General features: G+C 40.5%; 1 pseudogene; it reads right to left on the reverse strand.

Moving 5' to 3' along the window:
* Nucleotides 1-4,772: 4,772 nt before the first annotated feature.
* The window catches only part of LOC132650493 (zinc finger protein 431-like), a 95,915-nt pseudogene continuing 86,508 nt past the window's right edge, over nucleotides 4,773-14,179 (reverse strand).

Raw genomic sequence — 14,179 nt, forward strand, 5'->3', positions numbered from 1 at the left:
ACATCTGAGACATCACAAGGTGCTTAAAGACGTTCCCCTGGGACGTGAGGTGGTTGAATCAGCCCAAGAAAACAGCATGAGGTCATGAACATGACAGGAATCAGCATACATCTTTCAACAATAATTCAGTAAGTGGTCTAAAATTCTCAATAAAAAAACACATGAACTACCAGACTGTCTAAGAGACAGGATCCGCCTATTTTCTACTTCCGAGAACATCCCCTCTACATTAGACACAGAAACTGACTTGTGGTTACAGGTTTGAAAGAATCACAAGGAGGTGGAACCAGAAAACAACTATATTCTATTGTCTGAGAATATTTTTATTTTTTTGGTCTGATAACATGCACTTCGAGTCAAAAGTTGTCAACAGGGGAGATCCAAAATGGAGGTGTAAGCATGCAGGGAGGTGAGAGCATGCAGTGAGGTGTGAGCATTCAGGGAGTTATGAGCATTCAGGGAGTTGTGAACTTGAAGGGAGCATGAGCATGAAGGGAGGTGTGAACTTGCAGGGAGGTGTGAGCATGTTGGGAGGTGTGAACTTGCAGGGAGGTGTGAACATGTAGGGAGGTGTGAAAATGCAAAGAGGTGTGAATGTGCAGGGAGGTGTGAGCATTCAGGGAGGTGTGAGCATGCAGGGAAGTGTGAGAATGCAGAGGTGAGAACGTGCAAGGAGGTGTGGGCGTTGTAGGAGGTGTGAGTGTCCAGGGAGGTTTGAGCATGCAGGGAGGGGTGAGCGTGTAGGGAGATGTGAGCATGGTAGGAGGTGTGAACATGCAAGGAGGCGTGAATGTGCAGGGAGGTGTGAGCATGCAGGGAGGTGTGAGCAGGCAAGTAGCCGTGAGCCTCATAGGAGGTGTGAGAATGCAGGGTGGTATGAGCATGGTAGGATGTGTGAACTTGCAGGGAGTTGTGAGCACGGCATGAGGTGTGAACCTGCAGGGAGATGTGAACATGTAGGGATGGGTGAACATGCAAGGAGGTGTGAGCATGCAGGAAGTGTGAGCATGCAAGGAGGTGTGTGCATGCAGAGAGCCGTGAGCATGGTAGGTGTGAGCGTCCAGGGCAGTGTGAGCCTTGTAGGAGGAGTGAGTGTGCAGTGAGGTGTGAGCATGGTAGGAGGAGTGAACTTGCAGGGAGGTGTGAGCTTGTAGGGAGTTGTGAACATGCAGGTATATGTGAATGTGCAGGGAGGTGTGAACATGTAGATAGGTGTAAATGTGCACGGAGCTGTGAATGTGCAGGTGGGTGTGTGCATGCAGGGAGGTGTGAGCATGGTATGAGGTGTGTGCATGCAGGGAGGTGTGAGCATGGTATGAGGTGTGAAATTGCAGGGAGGTGTTTGCATGGTATGAGGTGTGAACCTGCAGGGAGTTGTGAACCTGTAGGGAGGTGTGAAGGTGCAAGGAGGTGTGAATCTTCAGGGAGTTGTGAGCATGCAGGGAGGTGAGAGCATGGTAGGAGGTGTGAACTTGCAGGGAGGTGTGAGCATGGAAGAAGGTGTGAAATTTTAGGGAGGTGTGAACATGTAGGAAGATGTGAATATGCAAGGAGGTGTACGTGTGCAGGGAGCTGTGAGCGTAGTACTTATGAGCATCCAGAGAGGTGTGAGGCTTGTAGGAGGAGTGGGCGTGCAGTGAGGTGTGAGCATGCAGGGAGGTGTGAACATGTAGAGAGGTATGAATGTGCACAGAGCTGTGAATGTGCAGGTAGGTGTGTGCATGCAGGGAGGTGTGAGCATGATATAAGGTGTGAACTTGAAGGGAGGTGTGAGCATACAGGGAGGTGTGAATGTGCAAGGATGTGTGAATGTGCAGGGAACTGTAAGTATGCAGGGAGCTGTGAGCATAGTAGGTGTGAGCATCCAGGGAGGTGTGAGCCTTGTAGGAGAGAGTGTGCAGGGAGGTGTGAGCATGGTAGAAGCTGTAAACTTGAAGAGAGGTGTGAGCTTGTAGGGAGGTATGAACATGTAGGGACATGTGAGCCTGCAGGGAGGTGTGAACATGTAGAGAGGTGCAAACCTGCACAGAGGTGTGAATGTGCACAAAGGTGTTAGCATGCAGGGAGGTGTGAGCCTGCAGGGAGCTGTGAGCATGGTAGAAGGTGTGAACGTGCAGGGATATGTGAGCATGCAGGGAGGTTTGAGCATGCAGGGGGATGTGAGCCTTGTAGGTGTGAGCATCAAGGGAGGTGTGAGCATGCTAGAAGGTGTAAACTTGCATGGAGGTGTGAGAGAGGTGTGAACATGCAGGGAGGTGTGAGCCTGCAAGGAGTTTTGAACATGTAGGGAGGTGTAAATGTGCAGGTAGGTGTGAATGTGCAGATAGGTGTGACTGTGCAGGGAGGCATGAGTGTGCATGGAGGTGTGAGCATACAGGGAGGTGTGAGCATGCAGGGAGATGTGAGCATGGTAGGAGGTATGAACTTGCAGGGAGATGTGAGCATGTGGGGATGTGTGAGCGTGTGGGGATGTGTGAACATGTAGGGAGGTGTGACCGTGCAAGGAGATGTGAGCGGGCAAGAAGGTGTGAGCCTTGTAGGAGGTGTGAGCATGAATGGAGGTGTGAGTGTAGTAGGAGGTGTGAACTTGCAGGGAGATTTGAACCTGTAGGGAAGGGTGAACATGCAAGAAGGTATGAACGTGCAGGGAGGTGTGAGTGTGGTAGATGAGAGCGTCCAGGGAGGTGTGAGTATGGTAGGAGGTGTGAACTTGCAGGGAGGTATGAATTCAGGGTATTGGGTGGGCTATGCCAGCCTTGAGGACCGTAAAACATGGAAGAACTGAGGGATTGCTGGGAAAAAATTGGCAGCTAATTCTGTATTGATATGTTAAATATGAACCTCTGCCTTTTGTTCCAGGTATGAAACCTACATCTATGGAAATATAAACTTCAGACTGAGCAGTTTGGTCTCCACTAGGTAATGATTAAAAAATGAGCTCACAAGGAAGAAAGGTGGCAAAGACAAAGATTCTATTTTTCTTTGCTTTCTTTATATCTTCTTTCTTTTCTTTGAGGGAGGGTGGGTACCCAGACTGGACTCAAATTTTTGCTGTCGTTTTGCTTTTCTAATTAATTTGTATGTTATTAATCATTTTTATTTTTTCACAATTTATTCGTTGTATACCCCTTTTAAAGGTCACTCCCTCAACTCCTACTGGTCCCACACTTCTTCCCTCTTTCCCCCAAACCCTTTCCCCTAATCCTCTCATAGGGGGAGTTCCCCTCCTCTCCCATCCATCCACACATTATCAGAACACTACTCAGCTATTAAAATCAGGGAAATAAAATTTCTGCTCTTATTACTTCTGCATAGGCCACTGTGCTCACATCAGAAGATTTCATACCATGAACCTTGCCTGCAAGCTTACTGTGAACTAAACAATAGGTATAACTCATTTTAGAGAGTCCCACCCCCAAGACACTGTTTGATTTACCATCTCACATCAAGAAACATGTGAAATTTGAAATGCTATGAAGTGTGAAACATTTTTTTTCACAAGCATTTCAGAGAACGTGGTTCTCTTGCTGCCTGGAGGCTGTTTCCCACCAGCCCAGGAAGGAAGGAGGCCCAGAAGATGAGGTATAAAGCTTGGAAGCCACCAAAGCATAACAAAGATCAGAATACTCGGGGAAAGTAAGTTCAACTTTAGAAAGTAAGTTCAACTTTAATTCTAGAAAACAGAGGGTATGTACCCCTTGGGGAGGACTGGGATGCTCTAAAATAAGTGTAGATAATTTTTTAAAACAGGGCACTTCAAGGATGCTTGATTTGCATTAAACAGCACATTCCTATCATGTGAAAAAGAACATGGAACCTAATTAACCTATATTTGAAGGGAGGGGAGTTATCAGGGATCTGTGTCAAAGGCCATGTATCAATTTTGGTTGGTGGCATCTATGTCTAAAGGCACTCTCCAGATGAAGTCAGGCAGAGAAAACACACCCTTGCCATGGTTTTACAACTAGGCCAGCAGCAGGGTCATACATGGAAGAGAAAGCCTCCTCCCTCACATCTCAAAATTCAGTCTGGGTTGTGATGGTTTTCAATAGAACCCCTGGAACCATAGGTATGTGCACGCAAAGAAACTTCTACAGGCTACCACTGTTGTGATACTCTCAGAGAACTTCCTGGCTGGTGTTAGTTCACCATTCCCTACATATTCATCCACTTGACTCAAGGTTTCTTGTGTAAAGTGAGGCAACTGAAAACAGTAAATGGTGAGAATCAAGATTATCAATAAGTCTTCCATAAACACCTTATTATATAATACTGTTGCATGTAATTGATATTCACCATTCATTGTATTCTTTTTAAAAATAAGTTTATTTACTTTAAATTCCAATCATAGTCCCCCACTCTTCCCTCCCCCAGTACTACCCTCTATTCCTATTGCCCCTATTCCCTTTCCCCTTCAGAAAAGGGAGGTCAGTTCCATTGAGCTGGTTTTTCAGTTCTGCTGGATCTCAGTAGACCAAAGAACACAAAGGCCTTTCCATATTGCTTATAGTCACAGAATTCCTCTCTAGTAAGGATACTTTTATGATGATGATGGCTCTAGATTTGTGAAAAGCCTCACCATTTTAACACATTCATAAGTTTTCCTCCATTATGAATCCTTTCATGATGATGAAGATTATACAAATGTGGAATGGTTTCACCATGTTAAAAGCACTCACAGGCTTTCTGTCCATTAGGATTTCTTTCATGAGTGTGGAGATTATTCTGAAGTCCAAAAGTTTTTTCACATTGGTTACAGTCAGACAGCTTCTTTCCAGTATGTGTTCCTTTATGTATTAGGAGACATTATGTGCAAAGGCTTTACCACACAGTTATATTCATATGGTTTCCCTCCAGAATGTGTTGTTGTCTTAGGAGATGACTGTTAAATGGAAAGGCTTTATCACACTAATTACCTTAACAAGGTTTCTCTCCAATGTGTGTTTTTTCATGTTTTCGGAGACTACTCTGTTGTGCAAGGGCTTTATCATGTTGAGTATATTTATAAGGTTTCTTTCCAGTATGTGTTCTTTTATGCCGTATGAGATTGCTGTTTTCTGCAAAGGCTTTTCCACACTGGTTACATTCATAAGGTTTCTCTCCAGTGTGTGTTCTTTTATGGCTTAAGAGAGTACTGATTTGTGCAAAGGCTTTACCACACTGGTTACATTCATAAGGTTTCTCTCCAGTGTGTGTTCTTTTATGGCTTAAGAGAGTACTGATTTGTGCAAAGGCTTTACCACACTGGTTACATTCATAAGGTTTCTCTCCAGTGTGTGTTCTTTTATGCTGTATGAGAGCACTGTTTTGTGCAAAGGCTTTACCACACTGGTTACATTCATAAGGCTTCTCTCCAGTGTGTGTTCCTTTATGGCTTATGAGAGCACTGTTTCGTACAAAGGCTTTACCACACTGGGTACATTCATAATGTTTCTCTCCAGTGTGTGTTCTTTTGTGGCTTAAGAGAGTACTGTTTTCTGCAAAGGCTTTACCACACTGGTTACATTCATAAGGTTTCTCTCCAGTGTGTGTTCTTTTATGGCTTAAGAGAATACTGCTTTTTGCAAAGGCTTTACCACACTCATTACATTCAAAAGGTTTCTCTCCAGTGTGTGTTCTTTTATGGCTTAAGAGAGTACTGTTTTGTGCAAATGCTTTACCACACTGGTTACATTCATAAGGTTTCTCTCCAGTGTGTGTTCTTTTATGGCTTAAGAGAGTACTGATTTGTGCAAAGGCTTTACCACACTCATTACATGCATAAGGTTTCTCTCCAGTGTGTGTTTTTTTATGCCGTATGAGATCACTGTTTTGTGCAAAGGCTTTACCACACTGGTTACATTCATAAAGTTTCTCTCCAGTATGTGTTCTTTTATGCCGCGTGAGATGACTGTTTGTTGCAAAGCCTTTACCACATTGATTACATTTATAAGACTTCTCTCCTGTGTGTGTTCTTTTATGCCACATGAGGACAGTGGTATAGGGGAAGGCTTTACCACATAGAGTGCATTCAAAGGGATTCTCTCCTTTATGACTGCTTTCATGCCTGCAAAGCTAATTGGCACATGTAAAAGATTTACATTTCATTACACTAATAAATATATTTATCTATATGAATTAATTTCATAATTTGGTGTAATGGTAAAGAAGAATCAAATTTTAAAGTTTTATCACTTTATTTACTTTCATGGTATTCGCCTTCATTATGGGTATTTTTGAAAATCCCTGTGATGGTAAGAGCATTTGTTATGTGATTCACTTTTGTAGCATCATTTTTTCTATGAGAGGTTTTCTCCTATATATGAATAGTATTGTTAGAATTCAGAGTTTTACCACAGCAATCCCATTCAAAAATTTTTGTACTGTATGAATGATACTTCATTTACAAAGTGAGCAAGGACAATCAGAAGAAGTTCCAAATTCCTAGTATTTGTAGGTATTTTCAGCAGTATGAGTTTGCTGATGAATTCTCAGTTAAGTTGCAAAATCAATTAACAGTAACCACTTATCACATTCAGAAAATTTATTCACAGTGCGGACTTCTACAAAAAGAATTGTTCTTGGAGAAAGAGAGGGACACTGCTTCTATCAATATCCCTATGCTCATGTGTCACAAAAGCATTTTGACATATGATATACCAGTTTAATTTACAAGAATAATAAAAGATTCCCACATTGAATTAACAGTTTGTTTTTTGTTCATCATAGACATGTCATATAGTGATTAATGTTTCTCCTCAACAATATTCTTGATTCTCATAAGCTGCACCTTTCACTAAACTTTACAGTGTTACTGCATGAATATGAGTAACACTGGTTGTCCTATGAAATATTTGCTCATTAGAAGGTTTTGGACACATACTGATCACTTATTCAATGTGTATACCTCTTACAATATCTGATTAGATAGAATGAGACTAATCATATTGGCAGTTCAAGTCAGTAGCTGTAATGTCCATATGATTCAAATGGTATTTTCAATTACAATATTATTTTGTTTTCTTCTATCTTAGGGGAGTGCCTTGCAAACCCAAATCAGATACCTGACATTGAAGTACATGGAATTGTTAGATTTTAATGATCATCAGTACACTTAAAGCAGTATTGTTTGTACACTGTTGCTTTTCTTTAAAACTTCTAGGACACAGCCAGCTGTGCTGGTACATGCCTTTAATTCCAGCACTTGTGGAAGCAGAAGCAGGCAGATCTGTGTGATGTTGAGGTCATTCTGGTCTAATAAGCAAGTCTAAGCCAAGCCACAGCTACACAGAAAACAAAAACTATTTCGAAAACAGAAAAAAAAGCAGCCAACAAACAGACAAACAAACTTCCAGGACACATTAAAATTTCTTAAGATTCATATCTGTATCATTGTGCACATAAAGTTACCTTTTATTACTTGTAGAACTTTGAAAATGTTCTCCAATATTATGGTGTTCCCAATTGTAGCCTAAAATATAGTACCAGAAAATATATATTATTTTGAAATATATTATTATTAAGGCAAAACTCAAATCACTATCTTCTTGTGACCCTTAGAACCATGCTTGATTTAATCACTTCATTCCTCCTCAGTCTCAATTGGAATTACAGAAGAGAATCAATAACAAAGTAAGAGTTGTCTCCTTATTTTAAATATGAAAAAAAATGCTGTCTTACCTATAGCAGTGAGGTTTTTACAGGTCTCTAGCATCACATCTTTGTAGAGTTGCTTCTGGGAAGGTTCCAGCAAAGCCCACTCTTCTTGGCTAAATTTCACATGCACATCATCGAAGGTCACTGAATTCTAAAATTTGCCATACATTTGTACAAAAGAAAGAGTGGCAACAATATAAATTTATACTTCATTGGCAATATAATCATATAATTCTAGGGCTTCTTCTGTTTATTTTCTGACACAGAAGTGCTAGTGTTAGAGAGTTGGGTGCTGTGAATCAGGTGAAGGATGGGAGAAGAAAAAGCCTAAAGGTTAGATTGTAAAGGAAACAAAAGGCTTTCTTTGAAAACCTATGTTAAAGGTGTTGTATTAGTTTGTAAGACATGTGTATGACGTAGCCATTAGTTGGGTTCTTGAGTGATCTATGAATCATCTTCAGTTACTTGGGCAAGTAGGTCAGGAGTGGGAGGAGAAGGGGTGAGAGGAGAGTGAGGAGAGCAGAGCTGGAGGAGAGATCTTGGAGGACATGGAACATGAACCAGACCTAAGATTTCACAAAAAGCAAGTTTAATGTGGGAAATCTAAATATTAGGAAACTGAGGGCTTGGAGGTTTAGGAGGGAGTAAATATTGCCCAGCATTGTGTTCTAGGTTAACTAAAAGCTAAGTCTCTGTGTGGTGATTTGGTTATACAGCTGTTTAAGATTAACTGCAAGCATTACCGGTAGATAAACCAATAGTAAATATTAATCGTCTCCTACAAAACCCTTGAAAGTAGTATACCAGATGTTATTCTTGAGAAGCTAACATGGCCATGGACCTCTCAGAGGCTGAACCACCAACTAAATAGTATTCATGGGCTGGACATAGAACCCCTCCACATATGTAGCAGATGTGTATCTTGGTCATCATGTAGCTCTCCTAACAATGGGAGTCCTGGCTGTTTCTGACTCTGTACCTGGGTTTGGATCACTTTCCTCCACCTGGACTGCCTTGCCTAGCTTCAGTGGGAAAGGGTAAAATTGGTTCCATTTAGACTTGATGCATCAGGGTATGTTGGTACTTAAGTGGGGAAGGAGATCTGCTCCTATGAGGATAGAGGTAGGGAGGAGTGGGTGTGGGGATGAGACAGGGAGGAAAGGAGGGTGGATTTTTCCATCTGGCTGTTAAGTGATTAAATAAATGAACTGAAGGATAAAAAGGCCTACTCAGCTTAACACATAGCTTGTATAAGACATCCCCACCCCAGCTTTTATTTTTTCCAATGTTGCCTTTTTCTCTTCTGGCACACTCACTTCAGGACCCTGTCACTGAAGAATGACCTGCTGTTTGAGGGCACTAGTCTACTTCTGGCAATATTTTTGCTGTGTAAATCTTTCTAAGTGGCTAGACTTACAAGTCTCCAGTCCCCATTTAAATTGTTGAAAACATAACCTGGGGACTGAACCTAAAAGTGACTTAAAGGTTACAAGATATGTATAATGCAAAATTTTGTCCTCAGCTGGCTCCTTTTGAGCATTGGCCAGAGCTGAATGTATGCTGTCATTAATTGCATGCTGTCTTAATCTTTTAATTGTATTTGCAGTGATTTCTCCTTGGGAGGGGATATTAATTCTAGACCAGCTGCATCTTCAGCCTGGTAGATAAATGTTTCCAAGACAAGCTATTCAGACTGAGGTCACCTTCATCCCAGTCTGTTTCTTCCTAGGGCAATGACCTTGATTTCCTCTTGGTTAAACTTTCTAAATTCTTTAGTTAAAGGGCTGTACCAAAAAAGAACTTTATAATTTGAATTAGTGATATACTGTCCATTGTAGTTACAGTGAAAGGATTTCCATGTGGAGCATGGTTTCTGCCTTCTGTTCAGAACAGGAAGAACATTTTTTTTATGTACAATTGCTGGGTGAAACAGGATAGGCAATAGCTAGATCAAGGACTAAAATTTAAGGCAGTCAGCTGCAAGGGTCACCCTATGAAGAAGGACATGATCCCCACAGGGTTAGTGAGATTTTTCAATTTCTAGCACATATTAACTTTTGCATGTGAGTGAAAATAGACCAGATTGGTGGGTGTTCAATTTAGGTACCTTGGATGGAGCCAGTGAATATTGAATTTCCAAGTAAGGTCTATCCTATGCATTTATGTGCAGTCTTCTTGGACAGGGCTATGTCTGCTCAGAAATTTGAGACTAGTGCTAGTGGCAATAATCTCAGCAGCTAACACTGCAGGTAGAATCAAGTCCAAACTGTATCCAATTAATGCCAATAGTTCTACCAGAAAAGGGCCTGCTTTTATTAAAAGTCAGCATACCTATGCATTTTTCAATTATATTTATCTTTCTAAAAAAGTCAATTGTTGGTATTACCTACTAAGTTTTATTTTCTTTATGTATCACTGCTCTAATCTCTTATTTGTTTCTCTTTTCCAACATTTCCCAGTTATTAAGAATTTCATTCCTGGGACGGGAGACATGTCTCAGTGGTTAAGAGCACTGTCTCTTTTTCTAAAGGACCCAGATTCAATTCTCAGCACCCACATAGCAGCTCACAACTGTATGTAATGCTAATTCCAAGGGATCTGATACCTTCACAGTACTGCACAAAAATAATATTAAATGATTTTTTTAAAGAATTTCATTCCCATTTAAAAAGGGATTTCTCATTAGTTTCTGTTTAGAGCACTGTCTCCCAAAATGCATCCTTTCTTCACGCTGTGTAGTTTAAGAGTTACTTTGAACACGTAATCCTGCGTCTGTGGCCCAGTGCCTTGCAACTCATTTCAGGCTGGACCTTAACCTGGTCAGTGAAATGGAAAAGAGACCAGTGAATGAGGTTCCTCAAACATCCCTGGCTTTTATAGGGTGGGCAATTACAAATAAAGAGGGACCTGTGTATGAAATGAGTTCACTGACCAACTATGAAGCTGGTGTCATCATAGCACAAAAAGGGATGGAGAAGAAGGATGGTGAGAGCTTTCCTGCTTGGACAGGAAGTGTCAGTTATTCAATTTTAGATGGTTAGGAAAAGTCCAAACTAGTAATACTTGGATTTCACATACCAAGGCAATTAAGATTCTGGAAGAGGAACTAAAGTTATTTCTAGAAACCAAACTTCTGTAGTTACATTGATTCAACAAACACAGAAGATCTGGACAAACTGGTGTGCCTGAGCCTAACAGGAATGTTATTACTCTAACAATAATGGTGCGTCCCAAGATAAAAGGAGTGAATAATACTTGGTGTGCCCTGCTAGGCATGTCTAGTCCTAGAAAACTATTGGAGCATGAACCCTGTTTCAACTTTTACAACAGTTTTTGAGATTATAATTAAATCATTTCAGCCTCCTCATTCTTCCTTACTGTTAAGTCTCAAATGCTGGGACAAATGGCTGAGATACCTATTTAACAACTCAAAGCAGGCCCAGTTGCTGGTTCTCCCAGCATAACTCTGTTTCTACCTGCCATAGGTTAATGGTTGGCATTTCAGCCTTCTAGCCTAGGGTCTGAGTTCCCCTTCCCCTGGATGGTCTTACTAATGTAATCCAACCATTTTGGTTACCTGGTCTTTTTCATCTATTATTTAATATCCTAGCCTCTTGGTCTGGCTTTGCCCTCTCCTCTCCTCCCTTTCCTTGTAAGGCTCGCAGTCATGTCCTCTCTGAACTCTCCCAGACATCCCTGCCTCTTGCTATTCTGTCTCTTTTATGTATAATAAACTTTCTACTGTAACATACCTAGAATCATCCATGTCCTTACCTTTTTTTCTTTTTTTCATTCATTTCTCATTTACCACTCCTTACTTTTAAATTCATGGTCACTTTTTGCTGTAATTGTTGTTACTGTTTGACTTTGACTTGTTTGGCTTTGGGATTTCTCAGCTATGAGGTAGGGATAGCTGCACTGAACATTGATTGTGTGTTGGAATATGCACACAAACGACCCTGTGTCTTGGAAGAGGAACTGTCTCCTTGTGTCTTGGAGACTGGAATGTTGTACTAAAATACAGATTTCTTATAGTAGGGCTCTGTCTGACCCTAAGGTGGAAGGGCCCAACTGGGAAGGCCTCAGCTGTCTGAGTCTTTTGATTGGATTCCCCAGTAGAGGAGCTGCTACTGTCCTGAAGCCCAGCCAGGTGGCTGAAGGAAACAAGGGACTCTGGGCAGACCTACCAATCAGCAGCACTACTGGAAGGTAGCTCATATTTTCTTTTCAGGATTCTTCTCTGATGCAGCTGAAGAGAACTGTGAGGGGAACCACAAACCATGCAATGGTGAGTCTGTGGGCCACTGTCCCAAAAACCAGGAGGAACAGGTCTGCTAAGCTCTCTGAGTCTTATATGGTGATGCTGAGACTGTGAGTCTACTGTAGTTCTGTTGATCTATGTGGTGACTTGGGGAGTGGTCCTTTGTCACTGATTCTCCCTTGAGTATGGATTTCTTGGGGGCCTTGGGTGGGGATCTGGGAGAATTCCTCTGCAGCCCTGGCAGTTTAAAATGATGCTTAAAATATCACTGTCCAGTGTGCACACACATACATTGCTTTTGGTGTGTACTGGGAAGACAGACTGGAAAACTAATAGTCTGCTCTCTAGAAGTTCTGAACCTTGCATTCCACATTCAGGTTTGTGTGGACAATTTTATAAATAGTTTTAAAGCTGGTAGAGAAGGGGCTATGTGCATCCTCCAGCAATTTTTGTTTGCAATCTTTTTATCTTTTCACTACTTTCAATCACAGTGTTGTGACTCAGGAAAATTTAATTTCAGGACACAAAGTGAATTTCTGAAATGCAGAGGTTTTTAAGGTGTGCATGGTGTTGGGTAGGTGTGTAATGCAGATTCCATATCTTGTGGCACAATCCATGTGGGAGTAAGCAAACATGAAAACACTCACCACATCAGTTTGTGTGTGGCTTTCATTGGGGCTGGATTTGTCTGAAACCACAAGAATGCATGAGGGGCTGTAGAATCATAGCCCACTTTTTGGATCACTTTTTTTTTTAACAGAGAGCTCCAGAGCATAGAGCATGTTTTCTCTCCTTTTGGAAGAACAATCTATAGTAGCTGGTGAGTCACAAATATACTTTAGCGGTCAGTTTGAGTTGCTTTTGTAAGAGTTTTGAAGTCTGTGTTTATTTAATTTCTACACATATATAACCAAAGGTAACTTGGTCAAGTACACATTTTTCCTGGCAGAGTTTCATTGGGAATTTTGAGGGAAATTGGAATATATTTTTAAGCTTATGGTTTTCACTTTTTCTCTTCATCTCCTAATTTTGTCAAAACTGTTGTACATATTCTTGGTAGTTGTAGCTCTGAGATACATTCTGAGGTCACAGCTGCCCATGTGTGTACTCTTACTTCATAATCCTATTTGGAATTCTGTATCATTTTTCATGGGATATAGCTTTGGAATCATCTTTCCTCTTAGAAATTCATAGAAATTTTCTTCAGATTCTGTTGAATTCATGTTGAAAAATAGCCAACATCTTTGTATTTTTAAATAGATCATTTCATTAGTGTCGTTTACTCTAGTATAAAAGGGTAAATGATATTATCCTACATAATCATTTGTTTAGCAAACTACAGTTAGTACATAAAATTGAAAGTGTTATGAAATAATTTTCAATCTATAAAAAGAAGACCAGTATAGAGTTTACTGACAGAAAAAACATTGTTACAGTCAGAAAAGCTATCTCATCAAGTATAATTTGAGAAGACAAAAAGTGAAAATAATGCATGGTCCAGAATTGAATTATAAATTTGAATGTGATATGGGATCGTGTATTAGCATACAAAATCAACTCTTGATAGCAGAATTTGGGATTTCCTGTGGATACAAACTAAAATTAGGTAACATCAAGTAGTTTTAGAGTCAATGTAAAACTGTAAGTATTTAATGTATGTAATCTGATGGTTTTGCAGATATTACCCCTACCCACACACCCTCATTACCAAAAGCAACACAATAAACCATGTTTTTACACATTCTCATTGTTTCCATGTTTATGTGTGCCTACATTGCACAGAGCTCTCATAAAATGACAGAATTGCTATGGATCCTAACAGTCTTCTCAGTAAATTTTCAGGTACTTTAGATTGGTTTTAAATAAGTATCTGAATTCTCATGCTTATTGCATTTATGTTCGTGGTGGCATACCTTTCAAAATAACCTAATTCTTCATTTGTTGAGGTCACTCTGAGTATCTCAGGAGGACAGTATGGTAAATAAATGAAGACAATAGCAATGGTTAAAGGATTACACACTTTTAAAAGACTCTCACAGTCAGTGCTGTATTAGTCATGAAAGAGGATATAAGTACAGCATAAACAGTGTTAAATCAACAAACTTCTCTTTCTCTCTCTAATTTCAATCTTGCTGCATTTCTATTTGTCCATTGGGTAGGAGACGTTCAATTATCTTGTCTACCTAATGAAAGGCAGAAACAACACAACCTAGGTGAAGCAATCACTTTCAAAGAATTTTTATAACATTTTTTAGTTGGTATGTGGAGAAGGAAAATCAAATA

Source organism: Meriones unguiculatus (genome assembly GCF_030254825.1).
Source record: "Meriones unguiculatus strain TT.TT164.6M chromosome 13 unlocalized genomic scaffold, Bangor_MerUng_6.1 Chr13, whole genome shotgun sequence".
Lineage (NCBI taxonomy): Eukaryota > Metazoa > Chordata > Mammalia > Rodentia > Muridae > Meriones > Meriones unguiculatus.